The sequence below is a fragment of the Ambystoma mexicanum genome, chromosome 14 (genome assembly GCF_040938575.1).
Source record: "Ambystoma mexicanum isolate Mex_15411 chromosome 14, UKY_AmexF1_1, whole genome shotgun sequence".
In the NCBI taxonomy this organism is placed as follows: domain Eukaryota; kingdom Metazoa; phylum Chordata; class Amphibia; order Caudata; family Ambystomatidae; genus Ambystoma; species Ambystoma mexicanum.
Window position 1 is genome coordinate 452,875,156 of NC_090940.1, and position 12,969 is coordinate 452,888,124.

The 12,969-nt window shown below is 48.4% G+C and overlaps 1 long non-coding RNA gene across 1 annotated transcript in view; it reads right to left on the bottom strand.

The window, feature by feature from the left end:
* LOC138526892 (uncharacterized) overlaps window positions 1-12,969 on the bottom strand; it is an 86,652-nt gene that overhangs the window by 14,853 nt on the left and 58,830 nt on the right. The window lies entirely within an intron of this gene.

A 12,969-nucleotide genomic window follows, 5' to 3' on the forward strand; every position in this document is an offset into this window, starting at 1 on the left:
TGGCAGAGGGATGCCCATGTGCTGACTCCAGGATGCAGATTGGAGATAACATTGGGGTAGTTATCTATGTGGCTAACATTACTCCAGCAGTCACATGTACATATCTTGATTGGGAAAATAAAACATAGAAGGTTCCCTGGTTCTTGGGACCCCCAGGTCAATTTGCAGCATGACATTGTGAGGTTGCTGACAACATGCATTCCAGTCATCTGGGTGGTATGTGGTGCGGTGATGGGTAAACTGGCTTGGCAATCCATGCACTCTTCTGCCTATAGTGTCTGACACATGGTACTTTGTGGAGTTAGCATCTATACAGAGTGAGTCCTCACCTGTCATTATTGCACAGTGAAGGTGAAGTGGTGTGGCACCTGGCACCACGCAAGGACATGTTTAACTGATTGGGCCACAGAGTGGTTCTATATTGTTTATATGCATGTCACCAGGGCATTCATATAAGGGATCAAGGGCTAAGGTTGAGCATTTTTCCTGGGATTTGCGGACCTTTGTTTGACCAGTAATGGTCATTTCTGTGCATGGTGTGTCATGCAATTGTGGGCAAGGACACTGTGGTTGTTCATGTAGTCAGCATCATCTTACTATTCTCCTATGTGTTTCTGCAGGCATGAATGCAGAAGGCTGATATGCCATAACTATTTCATTTTCCAGATTGGGTGCTGGTCGGGACAAACAAACACGTGTTTCACTTGCATGTAGTTAATTGGTAGGTGAGCCACCAGAATGCAATAGGGAAGAATGACAGTAAGGGTAAGTTGTTGAAATAAAGCATGACAAGGACCTGGTTCACGGGAGACCCTCAAATTGGGTTAATACTCTACAATGGCTATAATCCGTTATGAGGCCTGTATGCAGAGGCTGTGTGGCGCTTCGGCGACGGCTTTGGTCCTACCAAAACTGGCTAGCTGCATTGAAGTGATGCCTAAAGGAGCAGGACAGTACACGCTCCCCCAGACATGATTGTTCACAAAAGAACAGGGTAGGGACACATGACAGCTGACCAGTATCATGGGAACTCTTTAATGAGGAAGGGTTTTGGTGTGTGGTTTGATTGGGAGATAGAACCCTGAACATGGTGTGTCAGTTGGACATGACTGCATTCACCATGGTGAGGATAGGTTCCCAGATCCTGTTACCCTGTCAGGCAGACACCTTCTGGTGGCCACGACCGATGAGGTGCACTGCATCCTTCATGACACCCTCTACCAGGACTTTCAACTCTTCATCAGTGAAATTGAGGCACCGAGACTGCACCATGGACCTCATCGGTGCCCAGTTTAGAGGGGCTCTGAAGGAGGCAAGATGGTCAGGTGTGGGGTGGATCACAGTTTATGGTCAGCGGATCAGGGAATTGTCAGGTGAACTGGGTTGCAGAGTTGAAGAAGGGGAGGAGGCGTTCCAGGGGCAAGGTTGGAAGGTTGAATGCAGCACGAGGCAGATGGTGCATTACTTATTGGGTTAAAATGATTAAGAGAGAGGTCCCGCCGAGAATGATGCTAGCAAAGAAGCGCCCTGAATAGTTTGATGAAGATATGGCGAAAGTGCCAATCTCATTGTGGACTACAGGCCCCTATGATATAGGGTTACTGAAAGGAGTTGGGGAAGTGAAGATTAATTTGAAACCAGGAGCAATTTTACCTCGAGCACAACAATATCCCATGTCTTCAGAGGCAGATGAGGGAATTTTCAAGAAAATTTCCGCCATGATGGACCAAGGTATCTAAGTGACGTCAGAGTCACCATGTAATACGTCAGTTTATCCTAGTAAAAAATCAAAGGGGGGGTTGTGGCATTTAATACAAGATTTAAGGCCAATAAACAAGATTGTAGAGGCTGAGTTTCCTCTAGTCCCTAACCCGTCCACGATTCTATGTAATATACCTGGTGATGAACGATATTTCACAGTGATTGACTTGAAAAATGTGTTTTTCTCAATCCTATTGCATAAAGACTCACAAGATTTGACATTGTTCACTTTTAGACAAAAGCACAAGGCTGCCCCAGGGGTACTGTGAGTCCCCATCGATGTTTAACAGAGTCCTCCGGATGGACTTGAGCAATATTGCTTTTGAAAGTGTTGTGCTGCAATACGTAGATGACATTTTGGTTTGCAGCACCACAGAGGAAGAGTACAGACACGATTCTATTCAGCTGATGATTATACTTGCTGACAAAGGATACAAGGTTGACAAGGAAAAGTTACAATATTGCCAACAAGAAGTGTTGTACATAAGCCAATTGATTTCACATGAGGGAAAGAAAGTTACTCCTGCAAGAGCTGAGGCCGTTTTAAAAACAGCCAAGCCACACACGATAAAACAAATGCAGAGTTTTCTAGGATTATGTAATTATGTTCGAGCATGGGTCTTAGACTACAGCTCATACACTAGGCCGCTTTTGCAGGCATTAGAGATAGCACAGGCCACAAAAGAAAAAATCGTGTGGACTGAGGCAATGGAAGAAGGGTTTGACAAACTGAAAAAAGCCATTTGCACGGCACCAGTTTTAGGGATTCCCAATTATTCAGAGGAATTATTTTTATTTTCGCACACAGATGGTACTTTTATGACAGCAGTACTTACAGAGAAAACAACATTGGGGTACAAACCCCTTGCATATTACAGTGGAATTTTGGACCCAGTAATGAGAGGTCACTTTCCATGCGAACAAGGTTTAGCAGCTGCCGTGTTCGCTACAGAGAAAGCAACAAACATAGGGCCTCATTACACAGATGGCGGTAATGGTTAACGGCCACCGTTAATGGTAACGGTGGCCGTTAACCATTACCGCCTTACTACGAGGTCCCTTAGCGGGCTGGTGTTTTAACGCCTGCTTTTTGCAGGCGTTAAAAACCAACCCGCTAAGGGACCTCGGAGCTAATTACGGCACCGCAAAATTGCGGTGCCGTAATTAGCGCCTTCCCCATTCCCATAGAGCCCTATGGGGCAGAAATGGGAATGGGGAAGGGCAATGGCGGAAGGGGGATTTACCGCCCCTCCAACCTTGGAATGGGGCGGTAAATCCCCTTTCCGCCAAGGCGGTGCCGGTATTTTACCGGCATGAGCCATGGCGCTAATAGCGCCATGGCTCACCGCCTACCGTGTAATGAGGCCCATAGTGATGGGATATTCCATGACGTTATTTCTTGAACATGCATTATTTACAATTTTAGAAAAACCAAAAGGCATGTTGACAACTTAAAGGGCTTCTACCTATGAGGTAATCATATCGACTCCAGCAATTAAAATAGTCTGATGAAAAATAGTGAATCCAGCTATGTTTATAGCTGAGCCAATCACAGAAGGAGAACCTATACACGATTGTGCAAACTATGAAGAGTTCTGTGAGGAGTTCCCTAGATTAAAGGAGAATGCACTCGCAGAAGGAGAGATTGTCTTCAATGACGGTTCTTCCAGAATCTATCAAAATGACGGGCAAAGATATACAGGCGCCGCGGGAGTGAAAAATTTGGCAAATGCAGAATTTCAAGTGCTCGTTAGTACTTGATTGCCATCATATTATTCAGCGCAAGCTGCAGAATTATTGGCGTTGATACTCGCAATTGAGAATCACGCAGACCAGGAAGTAAGAGTGTACAGCGACTGCGCCTATGTGACGACGACAGTGCATTCAGGATTAGCACGCCGGAAAAGGAGGGGCTACCTCCGAGCGGACGGCACGCCAGTGCAGCACGTGGCCTTATTGGATATGCTCATTAAGGCACTACAACTCCCAGTGGGCATAGCAGTCGTTAAATGCGCATCTCACACAAAAGGGACAGATTGTATCTCGCACGGAAATCAAGCAGCAGATGCTGAAGCCAAATGCATAGTAAATACAGATACAGAAATGATGAATGTCCAAACCAATGATGTAAATGAAAGAATGACTGTAATATTAAATATGGACGAGGGATACAACCATATGACTAAAACACAGATAGTAGAACTCAAGGGGTGGCACTGCAAGAAGAAAAGAACTTATGGAAGTGAAGAGGGTGTTTTTTAAACCCCTCTGAAGCATTGTGGCGACAAGACAGCACTAGTGAACCAGTAATGCCTATAGCCTTATTAAAGATAGCGCTAGAACAATTACACTATCCAGCACATACAACTAGGGGGAACCTTGCTGTCACCATTGCTGAAGATTGGTTTGTACCAAATCTAATGGAACATGTTGCATTTTTTATGGTAAATTGTATTATTTGCCAGTAGTTATGTTAATGTTAATGTTAAAGGATATTTGTACCGTGCACTATCACCACCGGAGTGGTTCCCTGGTGCTCTGGTGGCTCTGAAAAGGGGAGAAGGGGGGTGAGTTAGTGGGAATAAGCTGGAAAAGTGCAAGAGAGCAGTGATGTGCTGTTGGCAGCCTCAGCCCGGTGGGTCCGCTAGTTGGGCTTGGGGTGTTTTACGGTCGCTAGACGTTGTGTGCTGTTGTGCAAGTCTATGTGTGGTTTATTTTGTTGTTGCAGAGTAGTGAAGTTTGTACTGATTGATGTGTTTAGGTTTGTGGTTGTGTTTGGTTAGAGTTTGAGAGGTGTATGCAGAGGGATGACATTGTTAGTGGATTGGTTAGTTGGTGTTGCTTTCCTTGCAATTGTGTCTAGGTGTGATGCTTGCTATCATTCACTATTCCATCTGAGTGTGGCACTTGCTAATCTTCAATATTCTGTCTAGATGTGAGGCAGGTTAGTGATCACGATTCCATCTAAGTGTGGCACTCGGTAACAATCAAAGTTCCATCTAAGTGTGGCACATGCTAACATTCACATTTCTATGTAGATGCGACCCAGGCTAAGGTTAAGAATGCCATCTTAGTGTGTTGCATGCTAACATTCACAATCCTATCTAGATGCAACGCAGGCTAAAGCTAAGAATTCCATCTATGTGGGGCACATGCTAACATTCACATTTCTATGTAGATGCGACGCAGGCTAAGGTTAGGAATGCCATCTAAGTGTGGCGCATGCTAACATTCACAATCCTATCTAGCTGCCATGCAGGCTAAGGTTAAGAATGCCATCTAAGTGTGGCACATGCTAACATTCACAATCCTATCTAGATGTGACGCAGGCTAAGGTTAAGAATGCCAACTAAGTGTGGCGCATGCTAACATTCACATTTCTATCTAGATGTGATGCAGGCTAATCTTCATAGTTCTCTCTAGGTATGGAACTAGTTAACATTGGCAAGTATATTAGTATGTAATGCAGCAACATTTACAGTCCAGCCATGAGTAGATTTAGGCTGGTGGTCACAAATCTCTCTAAGTATGCATGGTGCAAGTCTATGGCCGTCTATGTTATGGAAAGGTAAGGTAGAGTGGCAGGGGCTTTCTGGAGGAGAATAATTACTCTACACCCCACCCATGCCACACTTACAGTTTTTGTTGTTGTCTGTTGACTGCTGGCTTCATTGGCTTCCCCTGCGGACACCTGAAGAGACGTCTTGGAGCTGCCAATGTAGAAGCCGCCCTTAGCTGCAGGGGCTGCTGGGCAGAGGGCTGCCCTGGGTGGGTATGCTAAGAAGGGGCAAATAACCAATCATGGTTTATAGGTGGGAGGGGAGAAGGGTACCGGCCAGGGCCAGTATGGGTTCTATTTTGAGCTGGATGGGCCAATCACAGGGGGGGTGGGAGAGCTGGGTGGTGGGTCGAGGGAGGAAAGGGAAGACAGGAAACGGGGCTGCAGGCCGGGGGCCCCAACCAAGCACCAAAATGGTGCGTCCGAAAGCCCAGGAGGGTCTTCTCGTGCCCTAACTCACCTGCAGCGCCAGATGGAATGGCGGGTGCAGGGATTGGGGCTCCATACAAGCCTAGCGAGGCTCAGCATTAGGCTGCCCAATCAGGGATCAGGGGCTGGGCTGAGAGGTGGGTCGAGGGAGGAAACGGAAGCCAGGAAACGTGGCTGCAGGCCGGGGCAGGCAGCCCCAACCAAGCACCTAAATGGTGCGTCCAGAAGCCCAGGAGGGTGTTCTCGTGCCCCAACTCACCTGCAGTGCCGGATGGAATGGCGGCTGCAGGGAGTGGGGCTCCATACGAGCCTAGCGAGGCTCAACCTTAGGCTGCCCAATCAGGGATCAGGGGCTGGGCTGGGAGGTGGGTCGTGAGAGGGAAGGGAAGCCAGGAAACAGGGCTGCAGGCCAGGGCAAGGGGCCCCAACCAAGCACCAAAATGGTGCATCAAGAAACCCAGGAGGGTCTTCTCATGCCCCAACTCACCTGCAGCGCCGGATGGAATGGCGGCTGCAGGGAGTGGGGCTCCATACCAGCCTAGCGAGGCTCAGCGTTAGGCTGCCCAATCAGGGATCAGGGGCTGGGCTGGGAGGCGGGTCGAGGGAGGGAAGGGAAGCCAGGAAACAGGGCTGCAGGCCGGGCCAGGGGGCCCCAACCAAGCACCAAAATGGTGCATCCATAAGCCCAGGAGGGTCTTCTCGTGTGCCAACTCACCTGCAGCGCCGGATGGAATGGCGGCTGCAGGGAGTAGGGCTCCATACCAGCCTAGCGAGGCTCAGCGCTTGGCTGCCCAATCAGGGATCAGGGGCTGTGCTGGGAGGCGGGTCGAGGGAGGGAAGGGAAGCCAGGAAACGGGGCGGCAGGCCGGGGCAGAGGGCCCCAACCAAGCACCAAAATGGTGGGTCCAGAAGCCCAGGAGGGACTTCTCGTGCCCCAACTCACCTGCAGCACCGGATGTAATGGAGGCTACAGGAGAGGGGCGCCATACGAGCCTAGCGAGGCTCAGAATTAGGCTGCCCAATCAGGCATCAGGGGCTGGGCTGGGAGGCGGGTTGAGGGAGGGAAGGGAAGCCAGGAAACGGGGCTGCAGGCTGGGGCAGGGGGCCCCGACCGATCACTAAAATGGTGCATCCTGAAACCCAGGAGGGTCTTCTCATGCCCCAACTCACCTGCAGCGCCGGATGGAATGGCGGCTGCAGGGAGTGGGGCTCCATACGAGCCTAGCGAGGCTCAGCATTAGGCTGCCCAATCAGGGATCAGGGGCTGGGCTGGGAGGAGGGTCGAGGGAGGGAAGGGAAGCCAGGAAACAGGGCTGCAGGCCGGGGCAGGGGGCCCCAACCAAGCACCAAAATGGTGCGTCCAGAAGCCCAGGAGGGTCTTCTTGTGTGCCAACTCACCTGCAGCACCGGATGGAATGGTGGCTGCAGGGAGTAGGGCTCCATACCAGCCTAGCGAGACTCAGCGTTTGGCTGCCCAATCAGGGATCAGGGGCTGTGCTGGGAGGCGGGTCGAGGGAGGGAAGGGAAGCCAGGAAACGGGGCTGCAGGCCGGGGCCGAGGGCCCCAACCAAGCACCAAAATGGTGGGTCCAGAAGCCCAGGAGGGCCTTCTCGTGCCCCAACTCACCTGCAGCGCCAGATGGAATGGAGGCTACAGGGAGTGGGGCTCCATACGAGCCTAGCGAGGCTCAGCGTTAGGCTGCCCAATCAGGGATCAGGGGCTGGGCTGGGAGGCGGGTCGAGGGAGGGAAGGGAAGCCAGGAAACAGGGTTGCAGGCCGGGGCAGGGGCCCCAACCAAGCACCAAAATGGTGCATCCAAAAGCCCAGGAGGGTCTTCTCATGCCCCAACTCACCTGCAGCGCCGGATGGAATGGTGGTTGCAGGGAGTGGGGCTCCATACGAGCCTAACGAGGCTCAGCATTAGGGTGCCCAATCAGCCATCAGGGGCTGTGCTGGGAGGCGGGTCGAGGGAGGGAAGGGAAGCCAGGAAACGGGGCTGCAGGCTGGGGCAGGGGGCCCCAACCTAGCACCAAAATGTTGGGTCCAGAAGCCCAGGAGGGTCTTCTCGTGCCCCAACTCACCTGCAGCACCGATGGAATGGAGGCTACAGGGAGTGGGGCTCCATACGAGCCTAGCGAGGCTCAGTGTTAGGCTACCCAATCAGGGATCAGGGGCTGGGCTGGGAGGCGGGTCGAGGGAGGGAAGGGAAGCCAGGAAACGGGGTTGCAGGCCAGGGTGGGGGGCCCCAACCAAGCACCAAAATGGTGCATCCAGAAGCCCAGGAGGGTCTTCTCATGCTCCAACTCACCTGCAGCGCCGGATGGAATGGTGGCTGCAGGGAGTGGGGCTCCATACGAGCCTAGCGAGGCTCAGCGTTAGGCTGCCCAATCAGGGATCAGGGGCTGGGCTGGGAGGCGGGTCGAGGGAGGGAATGGAAGCCAGGAAACGGGGCTGCAGGCTGGGGCATGGGTCCCCAACCAAGCACCAAAATGGTGCATCCAGAAGCCCAGTAAGGTCTTCTCGTGCCCCAACTCACCTGCAGCACCAGAAGGAATGGCGGCTACAGGGAGTGGGGCTCCATACGAGCCTAGCGAGGCTCAGCGTTAGGCTGCTCAATCAGGGATCAGGGGCTGGGCTGGTAGGCGGGTCGAGGGAGGGAAGGGAAGCGACGAAACAGGGCTGCAGGCCGGGGCGGGGGTCCCAATCAAGCACCAAAATGGTGCGTCCAGAAGCCCAGGAAGGTCTTCTCGTGCTCCAACTCACCTGCAGCGCCGGATGGAATGGCAGCTGCAGGAAGTGGCGCTCCATATGAGCCTAGTGAGGCTCAGTGTTAGGCTGCCCAATCAGGGATCAGGGGCTGGGCTTGGAGGTGGGTCGAGGGAGAGAAGGGAAGCCAGGAAACGGGGCTGCAGGCTGGGGCAGGGTGCCCCAACCAAGCACCAAAATGGGGCATCCAGAAGCCCCTTTAGTAGTTCACGGCTGGGCATACACTACACATATTGAGGGGGGTGATCCAAAACCAAATGGCCCTTTTCAGCACTTGCATATCGACTATGTCGACATGATACAAGTTACAATGGATACAGATACTTTTTGGTTGTAGTATGTCCTTTCTCTAGATGGATAGAGTCAGGTCCATGTACGCACCCAGATTCTACATGTGCAGCCAAGTTTTTGGTGCGGGAAGTGTTTCCCAGATGGGGGTGTGTGAAGTAATGAGATCGGATAATGGATCTCATTTTGTTAATGCAGTTTTCGAGCAGATCACTTCGCTGCTTGGAGTAAAACATAAGTTTTCTTCGGCTTAGCATCCGCAAGGAATTTCTGTGAAAAGCTCAACAGCCTGTTAAAGGAGAGAATAGCTAAGTTGAAGCTTACTTTGAAAAAAGGGTGGTTGCACTGCCTACCACTGACATTGTATGCATTAAGGAACCAACCAGGTTCGGACTACCATTTTACGCCACACAAGATTGTGACTGGCAGGAGAATGAGAATTCCTTTAATGCCTCCATCCCGAGTTAGAAGTGATGCTCAGCCAACATCATGAGTGTTAGGACTTGAATTGCAATACTATTTGAACTGTTTAACATCTAGTTTTTCTGTAATTTCAGGACAGTTGCAGAGACGAGGGTGTACAGCAGTACAGAACACAGAAGGAGATGCTTCAACAATCCAAACTCCCGAATTTCTATGCCCAAGAATTTACCCAGGGGACAAGATCCTGATTCGTAAACATACAAGGAAAAAGTGGGACGAGCCCCACATTCACTGTCCTTTCATTGTCGAGAACAGCACGCCATCTGCTGTCAAATTGCAGGATAGGTGAGCTTGGATCTTCCTGAGCGACATAAAGATCTACACCGGAGAAACAGGTCTGCTTACACCTCAGCGCGAAGAAGCTACAATCATCAGTGAAGAACCACAGCGTGTACAGACGAGATCCATGATGAGGAAGAAGGACGCATAACCTGTCAAGTGGAAAGAAAGAAGAACTTTTAGGTGGACTGTGGCTTAATTTGGGCATTCCCTTTTTAGCTACAAATAAAGGGTAAAAGGACATATTTGAACACTCTGTGCATCTTAGTTGCAGGGTTGAGGGAAGATCTGCATTCTTGAAAGCCACAGTAGGTTATTAACTTTGGACTGAGGCATGCTTAAAGCCTTGATAAGAAAAGTGAAAAAGGTTATTAACTTTGGATTGAGGCACATTTAAGCCTTAATAAAGTTAAGGATATGCCAAACTTTGATTGTGGATACAGCAATTGGAAAATAATACAGTATCCAGACTCGTTCCACACAGAGCTTTGGTTCGGAGTTACTCATGGTGTTACCCAGTGATGACCTTTCTAGGCACATACTTACTTACTTTGAGTTGGTATTGCGCACTTATCCGTGACTGGTGGGGAGAACTAGTCACATACCAGATTTTCTTGCCAATACTGACAACGAAAAAATTGTTAGATGACTGCTTATAATCATCACTGAAGAGTTTTTGAAATTGCCTGAGTTCAGTGAAGGGAACACAAATGCCCCTATCACCCGACGCAGCATATAGACTGGTCAGTGTGGTGTTCTTTCGTCTAATTGAAGACTACCCGCATCTCGTTGGAAGGCACACTGATGTGATGTCATTTATAAGGGACCCAGGAAATGCTACACATTTGAACGTGATCCTGGAAGACATAATAATCCAGCTGGCGATCCATTCTGAAAGAAACCACAGAGCTGTATAGAAACATTTCCTCCGAGGGACAGATCAAGAAAGTGATAACACTTAAAACTTTGTTGATGCTACAGGGAAGCTACAATGTCATCTGGTCTGAAACAGATTCGAGGTATGAATTGGGAACTAGTTAATGAAGCAGAGTTCATCGCAGCTCACAGAAATCATCTTTTTTCACGATAAAAGCATATTTGCACCACGATTGGTGGGGAAAAAATTGGTTCCAGAAAGCAACTAAGCTGATCAAGGACAAATGCTGTAAAAGACGACAAAGATTCCAGAAACAAATCTAAAATGCAGTGCCAGTAAAAATATTTTTCCTTCCGTAGCATCAAATGATCGAGATGGGGAACCAGAGCAGCAATTTCGTGCTGCCCCAAGAGGACCGATGGTCATACTGCCCTAGAAGCAGGTGCTGTCGACTCACCTACCATTGCATTGTTTACACATGTATTGTATTCATACTAATACTGCTTTCAGTGAACGTTAGAACAATGTCTATATAGGAGCAAATGAAGCTAGAGTTCCTATATACGTATCTGAGCAGAAGGAAAAAGTAAATGTTGTAACTACAAAACAACCCAGGCCATTTGTAGTCATTCCCGTCTCTAGAAAAAATTGACAGATACCTGAGATTGAAATGGATGTTATTAGCAATACATCACAAAAGTACTTGCTTCAAACACTACTTTTGAATGCCGAAGACAGGTCGACAAAACAAGCAAAATAAGGGATTGACAAAGGTTGGGCCCGCACAGATAATGCATGCAGACACACCTGATCCAGTGACAAGAAGCCCAAGCACATGTCCCACAAGACAACCACGTGCAGAGATGATAGCAGAATCAATATGGCGGTTTATAGCCATTGCCAGAAAGAGACAGAGGGATAAAGAAAGACTTGCTGAACTTTCTTCTACTCAGGAAACCCGAAGGGATGTTCCTGCAAATCAACCAGCCAGAAGAAGCTATACTGATGTGTTCAGAGATGTGGTTATAGCAAACTACAAAAAGACTTTGAGAGCTAAAAGTAGCACCCAAGAAAACAATTATGAACTGAATGATTATCTAAACAGCACAGCACACTTGGGAAACAACATATGGTACCAACACATGAAAGAAGTTGAAAGAAGGACGTCAGAAGAAGACTGCTTTGTATGTGCACTCCTGCCATACAGCATGTGTAAGTCAAACATCTTCATAGCAATTGAAATTGATGTCCAGACAGCGCATTGCCTGTAGCACATAGCACTTTGTAAGACAAGAGGTCAATTTATGGGAAGCGATGCTTCCCTTAAATGGCCAACTGAAAAGACAGACCCAGATGAAGATGACTACATACAAGTTATAAAGACAAGAAACAGTGCCCAGATGAGAAATCACCTGATCAGATATGAAAAACCAGGAGTAAAAGGAGCTGGTATTAGATGGGAAGTGAACAAAAAACTTGATGTCAAAGGAAAAACTACAGAAGAAGCTTGCAGATGGAAGAACAGAGGACAAATGCAGATTTGGGGAACAGTACTATCACCAGACGGATGGGAAAAAGGAGTGGTGATCTGCAGAGCATGGATGATCATTGGATACCATAAAGAAACAATTGAGAATGCACAAATGTTATGCAAGCCACTATGGCCAAGACTTACTAAACTACTGACATAGGTCGAAGACAGGGGAGGACCATTGCAGATAGTACCATTAGAACGTTCTAAGTTTTGCTTTAGGAACAATGGTACAAGAACAATGGGAGAAAATCAGAACTGTAGACGAATATTCAATGCACCAGGAATGGTGCATGGAACAGCAGTAATAATCTATCATTATTGGGCTTGGGGATCAAAAGCCTACATCAGACTGCCTAAAGACTGGGGAGCAATTTGTACAATAGTGAATGTATATGTCCCTGCATTGGTGATTCCTAAAGGTGACCTGAACATGGACAGTTTTCCAAAATTAGATGCTCATCTAAGGAGGAGGATATCTGTGGAGCTGATAAGTCGAACAAAGAGAGAGAATTATTTATCTGCTAAATCAATAGAAGCCTTTTATGCCATTCCATATGAACACAGGCTGTTCAGCTAGACCTCATCAGTGTTCACAATGATCGTTATGCCAAGAATCCAGGTTGGAGCAAATACCAAGTGGTTACAAATCACCAGATGGGAATTACTACAGACAATTAACACAACTATAAAAGGATTCAATGCAATCAGAGAAGAACTGAGAGCTGTAAGACTCTTGGCTCTCCAGAACAGATATGTTCTAGATATGATTACAGCCATGGATGGAGGTGTTTGTGCCGACATTGGAGAATCATGTTGCATATTTATACCTTCTCATGATGACGAAAATGTAACTTTAACAGAGGCTATAAACATGTTGACAAAACTTCATGGTCAGATGATAGAAGAAGTAGAAGATATTGCTGATGACATCTGGTTTGGAAATCTCTTCTCATGGGTTCCACAATGGATGGCAGATATGTTCAAATTTCTTGG